Raw genomic sequence first — 13,882 nt, forward strand, 5'->3', positions numbered from 1 at the left:
TGCTTTTGCCAAGGCAAGAGGAAGACTTACTGTGTTTAGCAGGGTGTCAGCTCCCTGAGTTCATCAGCCAGTTAGCCACCCAAACAACATTTTCTGGGCTTGCCAGCCCCTTGCTTTGCCTTGCGGGTTAACAATAGGTATTCCCCAGTCTCCAAGTCCCTTTGAAGCCTTCCCGCCCTTTATCCACTGAACATTTAGAATAATACCAGGTCTCGTGTCTCCTAGGGAACAGTATACACACCAGCTTTGATGATTCAACTCAGGATCAGTTCCATGTAGTTATAGTGAAAACAGTAAATTTATCATCAGACATTTGAGATTCAAGAGATAGGGAGTAAGGATAATGGAAACAAAATTACATATAAAATAAAATCATAACATAGTTTCTAGAGACTAGACTACATTTAACAGGCTAACCTTCTGTCTAAAGAAGTTTGTCATCCCAAAAGTCCTTCATAGCATTTTAGCTAAGATTTTTTGTGGTTCTGTTTTCATGTACTCATACTGCCCAGTTACTTCCTAGGTGCAGGAAAAGGGGGTATCTTCCTTGCCGCCTTATATTCCCCAAAGTTGGTTGGTTGTACCTTAAAGTCAGGATGATCCCCTGTAGCTCATTCTCCAGTATGCTTCCCCCCATCACACCCCCAGTTTCACATCCCCTCTGTTAACTTTGTAAATGGGGCTTACATTGTGTTTGCTTACAATGCTTAATTGACATGTGGACTGAGATGGACAGGTAAGTAAGCATCCTTTGTCTGACAGAAAACTTGTTTGTCAAATCTGCCTTGATACAGACTTTAAAACACATTTTCAATTTTCATCCATAACGCTTTACCTAGTATCTGTACATACATTTCACGATAATATCAATGACAAGCTTGATCCTGGCTTTCATTTAAGATCTCACATGCCATTCTTTGGTGAACCAAAATGTACATACAAAGATCAGGGCATTCCCGTTAACCCCCTTGCCAGTTGGCACTGAGAGGGGTTCACTGGTCACAGAAGGTAGTATTCCTCAGCTGCAGGCATTGGATAGTGAGCAAATCTTTTAAGTGCTTTTAAGTTGCTTGGGTCTATGCAAATGTGCAGCTTGTCTGGTTTCTCAATGGCTACAGTGCTGCTTATCCAATTTATGGTGTCTGATTTTAGCAACTATGCCTTCATTTTCCATTTGCTTTATTGCTCCCACTATTTCTGCTAATGCAATTTGTACTCTGCAAGGCAAGTGCTGTACTGGCTGAATTGCTTTATGTATTTCCAGGTGTAACATGCCTGGAAATCATCCTCGTCCTTCAAAACTTCTTGATAATATTTTAGCAGCTTTGCTTCAAGATGCCACTGAGAGCTCTCTGTTCTGGGTGTTTTTATGTTTTGTTTGTATGTCTATTGTATAATTTTTTGTCCCAGGTTTAGTGTCACTAGATCATTAATTGTTTTAAGTGGCTTCTGCAGTGTTTATACTACCTGAAATTTTGAACTATTCCTTGGTATTCTGCTTGTAATTTACATTTTCTTAATAGTATAGTGATTATGTCATCATATAATTTTAATTTGGCTTTGCTTGTTTGCTGGTTTGTTTTCTTCTCTTGCATAATGTTGAGGAAGTCTTTGGCCATGTCTATGCTACAGATTTATGTCAGCGATCATAAACCACTGTAATTACATCGCTTGTGCATATTCACACAACGCTCCTTGTGTCCCTGGAGCGTGTCCATAGTCTGTGCTCTAACACCAACAGAGGGAGGAGTGCACTATGGGTAGCTATACCATGGTGCAGATGGCCACTTTCTCCTGCTAGAAATTCTGGTGATGGATTGTAGTTCATCATGGGGTGGGATCACTGCCTAAAGATGCAGTTTTCTCCATCCCATAATTCCAAGGGCTTCCAACTACATTTTGCACTGTTTTTCAAATGCCCATGTGTTTTGCAGCTGAGATCTCTGCCTGACATCCTGCATTGCTCACCAACCATGTGATGAGCATTACAAACACAATACTACCGACCCTGCAGTATTTCATGAGTTGTGAATCTGAACCAGAATCCATGCTGCCTTCCATGATGTGTGTGCTATGGAAAGAAACAATTCAAGATTGATGTTAGCACTCACGGAGCAGCTGCACATGGTGGATTGTCACTATTGGGCTTGGAAACAAGCACTGAGTGGTACAGTCAGATTGTGATGCAGGGTCTGGGATGACAAGCGGTGGCTGCAGAACTTTTGTTTGCACAAAGCCATCTTTCTTGAACTGTGTGTGGAGCTCGCCCCTGCCCTGCAGTACAAGGACACCAAAATGAAAGCTGTCCTAATGGTGGAAAAGTGAGTGGCAATCACTGTGTGGAAGCTGGCAACTCCAGCCTCTGCTTCCAGTTGCAAACCAGTTTGGAGTTGGGGATTGTGGTGATACAAGTATGTAGGGACATGAATCACTTCCTGCTATGAAGGACTGTCATGCTGGGCAGTGTGTAGGAAATAGTGGATGGCTTTGCGGCAATGGGATTCCCTAACTGCAGTAGGGCAATAGATGGCGCACATATCCGCATTTTGGCCCCAGACCATCTTGCGATGGAGTGCATCAACTTCTCTATCATATTGCAGGCGCTGGTAGATCACCGGGTCGTTTCACTGACATCAGGGTGGAGTGAGAAGGTGCATGATGCATGCATCTTTAGGAACACTGGTGTGTATAGAATGCTACAAGCAGGGACTTTCATTGCAGATCAGAAGATTCCAATAGGGGATGTAGAAATGCCCATAGTGACCTGGGAGATCCAACCTACCTCTTACTTCCATGGCTCACTAAGCCATAGACTGTAAACCTTGACAGCAGCAAGAAGCATTTCAACAACGGGCTCAGCAGGTGCAGGATGATGGTAGAATGTGCATTTGGCAGATTAAAGGGTCACTGGCACTGGCTTTATGGCAGGTTTGACCTCAACGAGGAAAATATTCCCATGGTCATGGCAGCCTGTATGCTCAAATAATATTTGTGAAGCCAAGAGGGGAAAGTTTCCCCAGGGGTGGAGCATTGAGGCAGGTCACCTGGAGGCTGATTTTGAGCAGCCAGGCACCAGGGCTATTAGAGGGGCTCAACAGGGGGCCTATTTGAATCAGGGAGACTTTGAAGCAGAATTTTGAAAGACCAGTAATGTCTTTCTGTAATACATTCCAGCCAGGCATTGTTTACTTGCCACCTTGAATGACCCCTTTAATGAGTCCTGCCTGAGCATTAATTGTAGACTGCAAATGTGCTGATTGCTACTATGTATAAATTTGTGCTGCAGCCAATGTGTATAGGTCACAAATAAAGAATCGCTGTCTTTGTAAGACTAAATTTTTATTAAACATCAATACACAAATTAACTTCTCTTACAAGGGACATGACAGTAAGCAGCACTCGTCAAATTGAGGATCTCACAGCTGTGTGTAAGTCCAGCTGTTGTTACGGAAAATGTCTCTGGTAGTGGAGTGTAAGGGGTACTGGGAAGGGCCAGGAGAATTCAATGAATGTGTTGGGGGGAGTTTGGGGAGGGAGTGGAAAGCAGTTCTGTATGGGCTGCAGAGGGAGTGGATCATGCATGTGTAATCAGGGACCAGAGGATTTCTAATTGGTCATCCTTGAGCTCTATCGTCTGCTCCTGACCCTCTATTATGTGCTCCTGACCCTGTCTCCTCTCCTGGCTGGCCATTTCTAGTTTTTCATTTGTCTCGCTCCACATTCATGGCCTGATCTGATTGCAGCACTTTGCGAAACCTGTCCTCCCTACTCCTCATTCACCTCCTTATCTGACGGAAGCACTCTGCCGGCATGTAGGAGCAAGCCCTCAAGGACACATCTGCATAAGCAACACACAGAGTCAGTATTGTGTGTGCACTCATGGTCTTGAATCATAAAAATTACATACACCTCTTTCTCATTTTCCCTTGGCAAGCCAGAGCACCAAACATAGCGAGTTTGGCTGGGGAGTAGGTGCAATATGGGAGAAATGGTCTGGATGGTTTCAGAGGGGGATCAGTACAAGTGCCTAGGGACACTATTCTAAATACTGGCACTGTTTTCCACACAGGGTGCTTGAAGCTGAAATCACACTACTAAGGGTAACTGAAGATGCAAGGGTGCATCTCCTGCATGCGTGCGGCTTCAGCCTGGGTCCACATGCTGCTCGCCTTTGTGCTGCTTTGGTTCCTGCAGAAGTAGTGCTAATTGGCACAGCAAAGTTTCCTACAGCGGGAGAAGAAACAAAGCCACTCTGCCAAGGAACTTTTGGCACCAGATTGCATCGTATCAGCAAGAAAGTTTCCTAGAGATCTCAATGGAGGATTCCTGGGAGATCTCGGTGCGCATTAACAAATTTTTCTGCAGGGCCCCACTGCATGGCTGCACAGGGGAATGAGAAGCAGATGCAAACAGTATCCAGTAGTATTCATTTCAATTTCTTCTCCTATATGTGCCATATAACAAAACAAAGGACACTACCTCATGTAACTGTGCAGTATCAAAGCAAAATGAGTATTTACAAGAGCTCCCCTCTCCTGTTTCAGGCACGCCAGACCTGGATTGCTGGGACTGGCTAGACCTCTCCAGAGTCAAAAAGAGGTCCTGGCTCACCACGTCACCGGATGAGCCTGTCGCCTGTTCCACATCCTCCTCCAACTCAAGCACCTCATCCACCATTTGGTCCTTGGGCTTGCCTCCACTGGCCACTGCCTTCGGTCCCCCCAAGAGTGTCCATGGGGCTCTTTTGGCAGCGGAGGTGGGGTCACCGCTGAGGATGGTGTGCTGCTCCTTGTAGAAGTGGTGTGGTTTTGGTGCTGTACCAGAGTGATGGTTGGCCTCCCTTGCCTTCCAGTACACCTGCCTCTGCTCCTTGATCTTAGCACAGCACTGCTGCATGTTCCTTTTGTGACCCTTCTCATCCATGCCACGAGCAATCTGCTCTAAAGTTTCAAAGTTCATACAGCTGGATCAGAGGTTGTTGTTTTGTTTTAAAAAGCAAGAACTCCCATTTGATCTCCAGCAGTGTGTGCACAGCATGGACAAAGAGGATGATGGCAGCACAACTAGGTCAGATGAATTATTCATAGGAGCAGTGGACAGTATATGCAGCACAGGATGAATGGATTATCAACCTGAAAGCAAATGGCGCGTTCATTGATTTTTAAATTGAACATAGGTACACCAGCCAGTGTGGTGCCAAAAACTGAAACTGGCAGTAAATGAAAAGCCAGAGCCAGTAGAAGGTTAAATAGGTAAAACTTGGGGAGCGCTTATCCCCACTAACGGAGGATGTGAACTAAATGTATGGGTAAATACATTGGAAACTATATAAATTTATAATAGTAGCAGGGAAAAGAGTACCTTCATTTGGAGGGCCTGGCGAACAGAACAATTGAGGAAGAGTTTAAAGGGAGTAGGGAAGCTCAGCAGAATAGAGCTAAAAGAGCCCAGCTGTCCAACAATTCATGATCCCAGAAATGTGCCCCTGACACTAAAGCAGAGGCAAAAAGAGTAGCTGTATAGTCTCACTGCTCTGGAATCACACTGAGTAGAAGAACTAACAAAGTGGGTACACCTGTAGGTCACTATAGAAAACGAAAATGGAAACTTCACTTAGGTATTGAGTTCTCTAGGGTCAATAAATATGTAAAAAGTGAACATGTTCCATTACTTGCAGGAGGAGAAATTCTCGGAGACGTGGCTGATGACAAGTATTTTTCTATATTTGATGCATTAGCAGTGTTTTAGCAGTGCCCTTAATGAAACAGAGCACATGCATATGCGCATTCAATGCCATCTTTAGAAGAGACTGTTTCCATAAACTGTCATTTGGGTTGTATTCATCACCTAATGAGTGTTTCAGGAAAATACAGCAAATTCTTGATGGCATAGAGATACTAAGGTTTACATAGATGATGGTTTTGATCTGGGGAAAAACAGTAGAAAAGCATTACCAGAGGCACTGAGCAGTATTGGAAAGAGCCAGAGCTGCTGAACAAAGCTAAACAAACATAAGTTCTGTGTAATGGAAATAATGTACCTGGGAAAGAAGTTAATGCATAAGGGTATATAGATAGAGCACTGTAAAGGTTGAGGCTATCCCCAACATGTCCACCCCAACAGACAAGGAAGAGGTACAAAGGTTCCTTTGCAACAGGCACAAATTTCCCTATATAGGTCAGTAATCTTACTGCCTGAACAAGCAACCTGAGAGCTCTACTGTGCAAAGATGTCCAGTGGACATGGGATGCAAGTCGTAATAAAGAGTTGGAGAAACTGAAGGATTTAATTATAAAGGACCCTGATCTCAGGTACTATGATAATAAATGCAGAATGAAATTGCCCACAGATACCTCCAACAATGGTATTGGTGCAATCCTTTTACAGCAATATGGTCAAAACTGGAGGCCAGTGGCTTGTGCATCATAGGCGCAAACCAAAACAGTGTAGCATGCTGAAATAGAGAAGGAGGGTTTGCCCTTAGTCCATGGGTGTTTGTAGTTATATTGATGTTGGTTTTTGAGTGTTAGGCTTTGGCTTGAAAGGGAAAGTGTGGTATTGGGAGCCTAGATCTTTAAGGAGTGAGCTTCACTGAGATTCTGGGTTGGGACTCTGTGAAGCTGCTGTTATGAACAGCCCCTTGGAACAGAGTAAAGCAGATCTCTTACAAGAATCTTAAGGAGTGAGTGATCACTGAACACCACAGACCAAATGTATGGAAAGCAAACGGTCATGTCTTACAGTAAAATAAATAAAAGTTCACCAACAACATTGACATTTCCAGAATGGCTGTCATAAAAATTCCATCTTGTTTACACCCACATCCAAATTCAAACACCTCCCCTGTTTGGAATTGTGTGTATGCGGGGGAAGATCTGATTAATCTTGGAGGAACACAGGAATGCCACCACCCTTTTGGGCTGGGTCAGAGGAAGGAGGAGATTGGAGCATGTCCCCTCTGGATGCTCCACGATAGGAGCTGGAAACAGTGCTGAAAGGGAATGATGAGTTTTAAAGTAAAACAAGACGATGCCATGTATTTTTATGGTCTGTCTCATGCCTTTTGTACTTGCAAAGATGCTGCAATCCAATGTCCACTGGACGTCTTTGCACAGTAGAGTTCTCAGGTTGCTGGTTCAGGCAATAAGATTAGTGACCTATATAGGGAAATTTGTGCCTATTGCAAAGGAATCTTCGTAGCTCTTCCTTTTCTGTTGGGGTGGACATGTTGGGGATAGCCTCAGCCTTACAGTGCTCTATCCATATAACCTTATGCATTAACTAAGGAATTGGCCAGTCCTTAACCCATTAGTGCCTTAGTATTGTCCAGTATCTTAAGGGTTAATTTTAAAACATTTTTGTGTTGAAACAGAAAAAGAAAAAAATGGAAACGTTTGTTCAATTCTTTTGCAGTTTCTGTCCAGATGCTAGTTATTGCTTGATCACTACATATACAATGCATCTGCTCTCAGACACTTGATCTTCAAAAACACAATTAAACAAAAAATATCAAGTTATCCTTGAAGTGAGTGTGCACATCTATGTTCCACTGCAGGCCTTTGCATGTTCAGTATACTTGAGTCAGACTTTTGGCAGCAGTACCACTAATGCTTTCAATATGCTCTCAGGAGAGGCTATCAAACGGTTGTAGCTACTGCCTCCTTCTCAGTGTCTTCGCACTACATGCGGCAAGAGTTGGAGTTCCCTGTAACATTTTTTTCAGTTAGCCAACTTTCAGAATGTTAGGAGGTATAGTTTAGTTTAGTAGTTCCTGGAGGATTTATTATGAAAAAAATTCCAAGTTTAAGCAGTGTGCAACATGCAGGACTGCTTGATTTGCCTGAGTGAGGGCCATGTGAGGGACAAATGTTCTATTTGTATCTTCTTTCCCACCAGGACTGAAAAACAGGGGAACTTTCACAAGGGGAACTTAAGATGAAAGAGGTAATCCATTTGAGCCAAGAACCCATCCTCAGGCAGGGCACTCAGAATTAATCGGTGGTGCCACTTCAGCAACTTCTGATATAATGCATAAGCCTGGTGATGGATGTCATGCTTTGTCTTGACTGTCAGCCTCATCAAAGCCTTCCAGGCATTCCAATGCTGACTAAAGCATGCAGCCTTACATTTAGCCAAAAAAATCTGGTAAGTCCTACGGTACCAGTTTGAGGCTTCACAAACCCAAACATTCACTGGTCCTGTCAGAGATGACGCTGTTGACTCTGGCTCTTCCAGGACTGAGATCAGTATCTTCACTCTCCTGGGCCTTTCTTCCTCCATTCAGTCTGCCTCATCTTTACCAGCATTGGCAGCACATTTACTTGAGGTACCCTCCATCCGACAGGCCTTCTGGTCCTCAAGGCATCTCCCTTTTTTCTCCCTGACTGGGCTTTCCTTTGTTGCACTAAATGATAGAGTTCTTGGCATTGGTGACAAACCTGGCACCATTGGTTTAATCTCTTAGTCATCTCTCCAGCCAGGTTTGCCAGCACCACATGCACAGATCCCCTGATCGACTTTCCACCTATCCGAGCCCTTGCTTTCTTATAACTAGGCTACCTAGAACCCCAACAGAAACTTCTCATCCCTATTCTGAGAAGGCTTTATTTTCTTCCGATTCTGAGAGGGAGGAACAATCAGTTTCACACATACAGAATGGGAAGAGACTGTCTAGGAAGGAGTTTGGCAGAAAAGGATCTAGAGGTTATAGTGGACCACAAGCTAAATATGAGTCAACAGTGTGATGCTGTTGCAAAAAAGCAAACGTGATTCTGGGATGCATTAGCAGGTGTGTTGTGAGCAAGACACGAGAAGTCATTCTTCCACTCTACTCTGCGCTGGTTAGGCCTCAATTGGAGTATTATGTCCTGTTCTGGGCACCGCGTTTCAAGAAAGATGTGGAAAAATTGGAGAGGATCCAGAGAAGAGCAACAAGAATGATTAAAGGTCTTGAGAACATGACCTATGAAGGAAGGCTGAAAGAATTGGGTTTGTTTAGTTTGGAAAAGAAAAGACTGAGAGGGGATACGATAGCAGTTTTCAGGTAACTAAAAGGGTGTCATAAGGAGGAGGGAGAAAACTTGTTCATTTTAGCTTCTTAAGGATAGAGCAAGAAGCAATGGGCTTAAACTGCAGCAAGGGCGGTTTAGGTTGGACATTAGGAAAAAGTTCCTAACTGTCAGGGTAGTTAAACACTGGAATAAATTGCCTAGGGAGGTTGTGGAATCTCCATCTCTGGAGATATTTAAGAGTAGGTTAGATAAATGTCTATCAGGGATGGTCTAGACAGTATTTGGTCCTGCCATGAGGGCAGGGGACTGGACTCAATGACCTCTCGAGGTCTCTTCCAGTCCTAGAGTCTATGAACCTGTCTTACCTTCAAGATCCTTTAGCCCATCTTACAGGTCTTTAACCACTACGAGACCTAAAAATCAGGACTGGTCTTCCTACAGTGAAGTCCCAGCATGCGGTCCTCCACTGTGGATGGCTAAGCTTATGCAGTACCCTCCGTGGCCTTAATGGTCTTGAGCTGCTTCAAGAGACTCTAGACCTCCATCATGGTCACACTCTAGGAGAGAGTCTCCTCCTCTCCCACTTCAGGAATCCTTTACTTAGTGTCTTGTTACCATCCCTCAACCCTCTGAGTTGGACCCAATGGAGGAAGGAGAATTAGTGAGAGGAAACCCTTTGATCTCCCCAGGCTCCTGCTGACACACATGTTCCTTCATCTTCACCAGATGACCCTGTCATTCCCGAGTCCTCATTGTCCCCCATCTCTCTTCTAAGGACTTTAAAGTTTTTCAGGACCTCAGAAGGAATGGGGCCATTTCTCTAGGGGTGAAAGCAGAACTTTTACAAAAAATCCACACTCTGAGATATTTACATACTCCTGCCCCAGGAAGAGTTGTGCATCCTGTCAATGAAGGCTTATGGGAGCCAACAAAAATACTCTGGCAGACTCCAGCCTCTCTTTACTGTTCTTGTCACTTGATAATGAAATCCATCTTAAATCTAGTACTTTTCTATTTAGAAGGAAGGGTGGGGATCCTGAAAGAAGATTCCCATGTGGTGCCAAAGCTATAGAAGGGGGTGGAGCAGGACAAAAGGGGCAGCCAGTCATGAGAGAGCCTCTGCTTATCACCTGAGATGTTTCCTGGAACTAACAAGGACTGTACCAGGGGAAAGAATTGGGCCCAGACTAGGAAGGAATCTAGTCTGTGAAAGAAGCTTATTGGAACATCCCTGAGGGTGAGAGATTACCCGTAATCAGTTTCTTAATGTATTAGGCTTAGACTTGTGTGTTTTTGCTTGATGACTTACTTTGTTTGGGCTGTTATTACTTGAAACCACTTAAATCCTACTTTTTATACTTTTGTTTATTAATGAACCCAGAGTAAGTGATTAATACTTGGGGGAGCAAACAGCTGTGCATATCTCTCTATCAATGTTATAGAGGGTGGACATTTTATGAGTTTATCCTGTGTAAGCTTTATACAGAGTAAAATGGATTTATATGGGGTTTGTCTGGTGCTGGAGAGGTAACCTACTGAACAGTTTTGGTTAAAGTATACAGCTTTGGGGGCATAGCCTAGACCCTGAGTCTGTGTTGCAGCAGGCTTGCGTGTCTAGCTCAACAAGGCAGGGTTCTGGAGTCTCAAGCTGGCAGGGAAAATGGTAATTTCAGCATATCAGGTGACAGTCCCAAGGGGATCTCTGTGACTGAACCCATCACAGGTACCAAATATCTGAGCAAGTGTTTTTCTATTTTTTTTTACCCATCCAGTTTCTGGTTCTTTGCTTGTCTTAGCTGCTAATGAGCAGTCCTGTTGATCCCTTGCTATGACAACTCCCAAGGATAAGAATTTAAAAGGCTGGATTTATATGGCCAAAATGTTTAGTCCAATGCCACGCTTCAAATGTGTCACTAATTGTCAGACTCTCTTCAAAATATAATTTTATTAATTTCTCTGCAATTTCTAAATTTGATGACAAGTTGCCAGAGGAATATAAGGAACTCTTTTTAACTTGCCTTTCTTGGTTCCTCTTACAGCTCATACATCCTGTCAGGCATCAATAAATGCTCTGATTTGGCCTTGTGTTACACAGCCACTGCAATCTCCATGCTGTGTTCTTTCTGGCTATGGGCTTCTGGTATTGCAAGGGAGCTGTACAATACAACAGAGGATTTACCTTTTGAACGCATAAATTGTTTTCTCTGAAATGACAACTGTATTTTCATACTCAAGGAATTCCATGCTACACTTCATTTGTTAGAAGTCTGTACTCCAGTTACAAAGAAAAAACAATTTAGGCTGCAGCCTGATCCCAGACCCTCTTTCCAACAGAGGTCACAATATGCATCTAAGAAAACATCAAGACCTTGGCATTGCAAGAAGTTTTCATCAGTGGGAAGCCCTTCTCACCAGACAGCTGCACCGTTCAAGTAATCATTTTGATTTATTGGTTGAGGATAGCACACCAACTATATCTTATCTTTTTTCATCACACCTATTCCTTTTTCACTGTGCTTGGAAAGCATCACAACAGACAAGAGAAGTGTTCAGTACAGTAAAGGAGGATATATTATCAAATTTACTGCCCTCCATTTTCCCAACCCATCTTCCCTATCTCTTTTCAGGAACCTTTCTCAGGAGACTGTGTTACTTATAGAATCATAGAAGTGTAGGACTGGACAGGACCTTGAGAAGTCATCTAGTCCAGTCCCCTGCATTCATGGCAGGACTAACTACTATCTAGACCATTCCTGACAGGTGTTTGTCTAACCTCTTAAAAATCTCCAGTGATGGAGATTCCACAATCTCTCTAGACAATTTATTCCAGTGCTTAACTACCTTAACAAGTTGAACCACTGCTTCTTGTCCCGTCTTCAAAGATTAAAGAGAACAATTTTTCTCCTTCCTCCTTGTAACAACCTTTTATGTACTTGAAAACTGTTATCATGACCTAAGTTCCCTGTAAGCTGCACAGCTGGGCGGCTGCCCAGGAGGCTATCAAGTGCAGTGCAGTTCAGTTGTCCCTCCCCCCATTGCCCTATGCTGCTCCCATCCTCTGCCTTGGAGCTGCTCCCAGGAGCCTCCTGCTTGCTGTGCAGAGTGTGGGGGAGGGGTGCTGATGTCAGGGTGTCCCCCTCTCCTGCCCTGTACCCCATCTCTACAGAGTCAGTGTTGGGGAGGACATGACAAGGCTCAGGTGGAGGAAGCTTGTTGGCAGCTGCTGCTGCTGTCTGAACTTGCTTATCTACTTGAAAGGGCAGTGTACTTAAAATGTGGTCAGCATACTTAAAGGGGCAATGTGCATCTCTGTCTCTGTCACACACATGCACTCTCTACCTTTCACGCTCCCCTCCTAACGCATATTTGTGTGGGCATGGTGGTGTTACTTAATACTTCTTTCAAAGTGTGTTGTTTTAGTTTTTTGACTGGTCTATGCATTTCATAATTTTTATTTCTCTCTTACGCTTAAATTTAATTCCTTGAGTAGTGAGTTCTAAAATGCCTAGCCTGTCCTGGCTGGAGTAATTATCCCTATGGTAACTTTTAAAAAAAATACATATTATATCTAGGTTTTTGGTTTCTACTGGTGGTGCACATCTGCACATTACCTCGATATGGTGCACATAACAAAATTCATTCTGCACATGGATGGAAAAAATTAGCAGGAACACTGATCATGACCCCCCTCAGTCTTTTCTCCTACAGACTAAACACACCCATTTTTTTCACTCTTCCCTCATAGGTCATGTTTCAAGTCCTTTAGTCAGTCTTGTTGCTCTTCTCTGGACTTTCTCTAATTTGTCCATATCTTTCCCAGCACTGAGCACAATACTCCAGTTGAGGCCTAATTAGCACAGAGTAGAGTGGAAGAATTACTTCTCGTGTCTTGCTTACAACACTCCTGCTACTACTTCACAGGTACTTGTACCAAAATTTATCAATTTATAGTCTTCCTTTCTGAAAGCCTCAAGTCCTACCAAGTGACAATAATGTGCACTTGCCTTCAGGTTCTGGGCCACGTGGCCTTGTGTATGTACGTAGCTCCACATACAAGACTTCACCTTTTCTGTTTGCTGGCTGGGCTTCATTCAGTATATCGTCCTTCTGGGCACCCTATGGGCATGCAGATCTGTGTACATCATGAGTCCCCACAATGTGTACTTCAGTCCTCACAATGTGTGGAAAGGTGTTTGTCTTGTTCCCAGAACTGACTGATTCTCATAACAGATACATCTACCGAGGGTTGGGGAGCCAATCTCTGCCAACTCCAGACAGAAGCTCTTTGGTCATCCCAGGAAGTTTTGCTCCACATAAATGTTAGAGCTCTGAGCTATTTGTTGGGCCTACAAGATGTCTGTCCACTATTGGAGAACCAGGTGATACAAGTGTAAGCAGAGTCAGGGTGAGCTGTATCCTGACATCTGGTGGTGAATTGTAGGGAGTGTGGAAAGAATGTCAAGAATCTCAAAAGGTGTGGACAGATTTGCATTGGCATCCACCGTCAACTTAGCATAAGCCCACAGCAGCTTGGGATGGTGATTTTAACAGCTCTGGGATCCCCAATTTCTTTGTTATTGGGGCAGGAGGAGGAGGAAAAAAAAGTTTGTCAACCATGATTGTTGAATGGGGAGCTGTGGGACTGCTTTTGTGACAGAAATGACTAAGCTCAGTTGGTGGTACTTGCTAGACAAGGGACATGGGTTTCAAAAACCCACTGAATGGAAAGAGGCGTGGGGACAGGTTCTGTGCCTGGTGTGCCAGTCCCCTCCTTGTGGAGCCAGGTGCACCAGTTCCACCTCCTTCTCTCCACGTGGAATGTCAGAGTTGACTTTTTATTCCCTAAGAACTAGATACAGGTTACTGCAGCT

Source organism: Chelonoidis abingdonii, chromosome 5 (genome assembly GCF_003597395.2).
Source record: "Chelonoidis abingdonii isolate Lonesome George chromosome 5, CheloAbing_2.0, whole genome shotgun sequence".
NCBI classification, from domain to species: domain Eukaryota; kingdom Metazoa; phylum Chordata; order Testudines; family Testudinidae; genus Chelonoidis; species Chelonoidis abingdonii.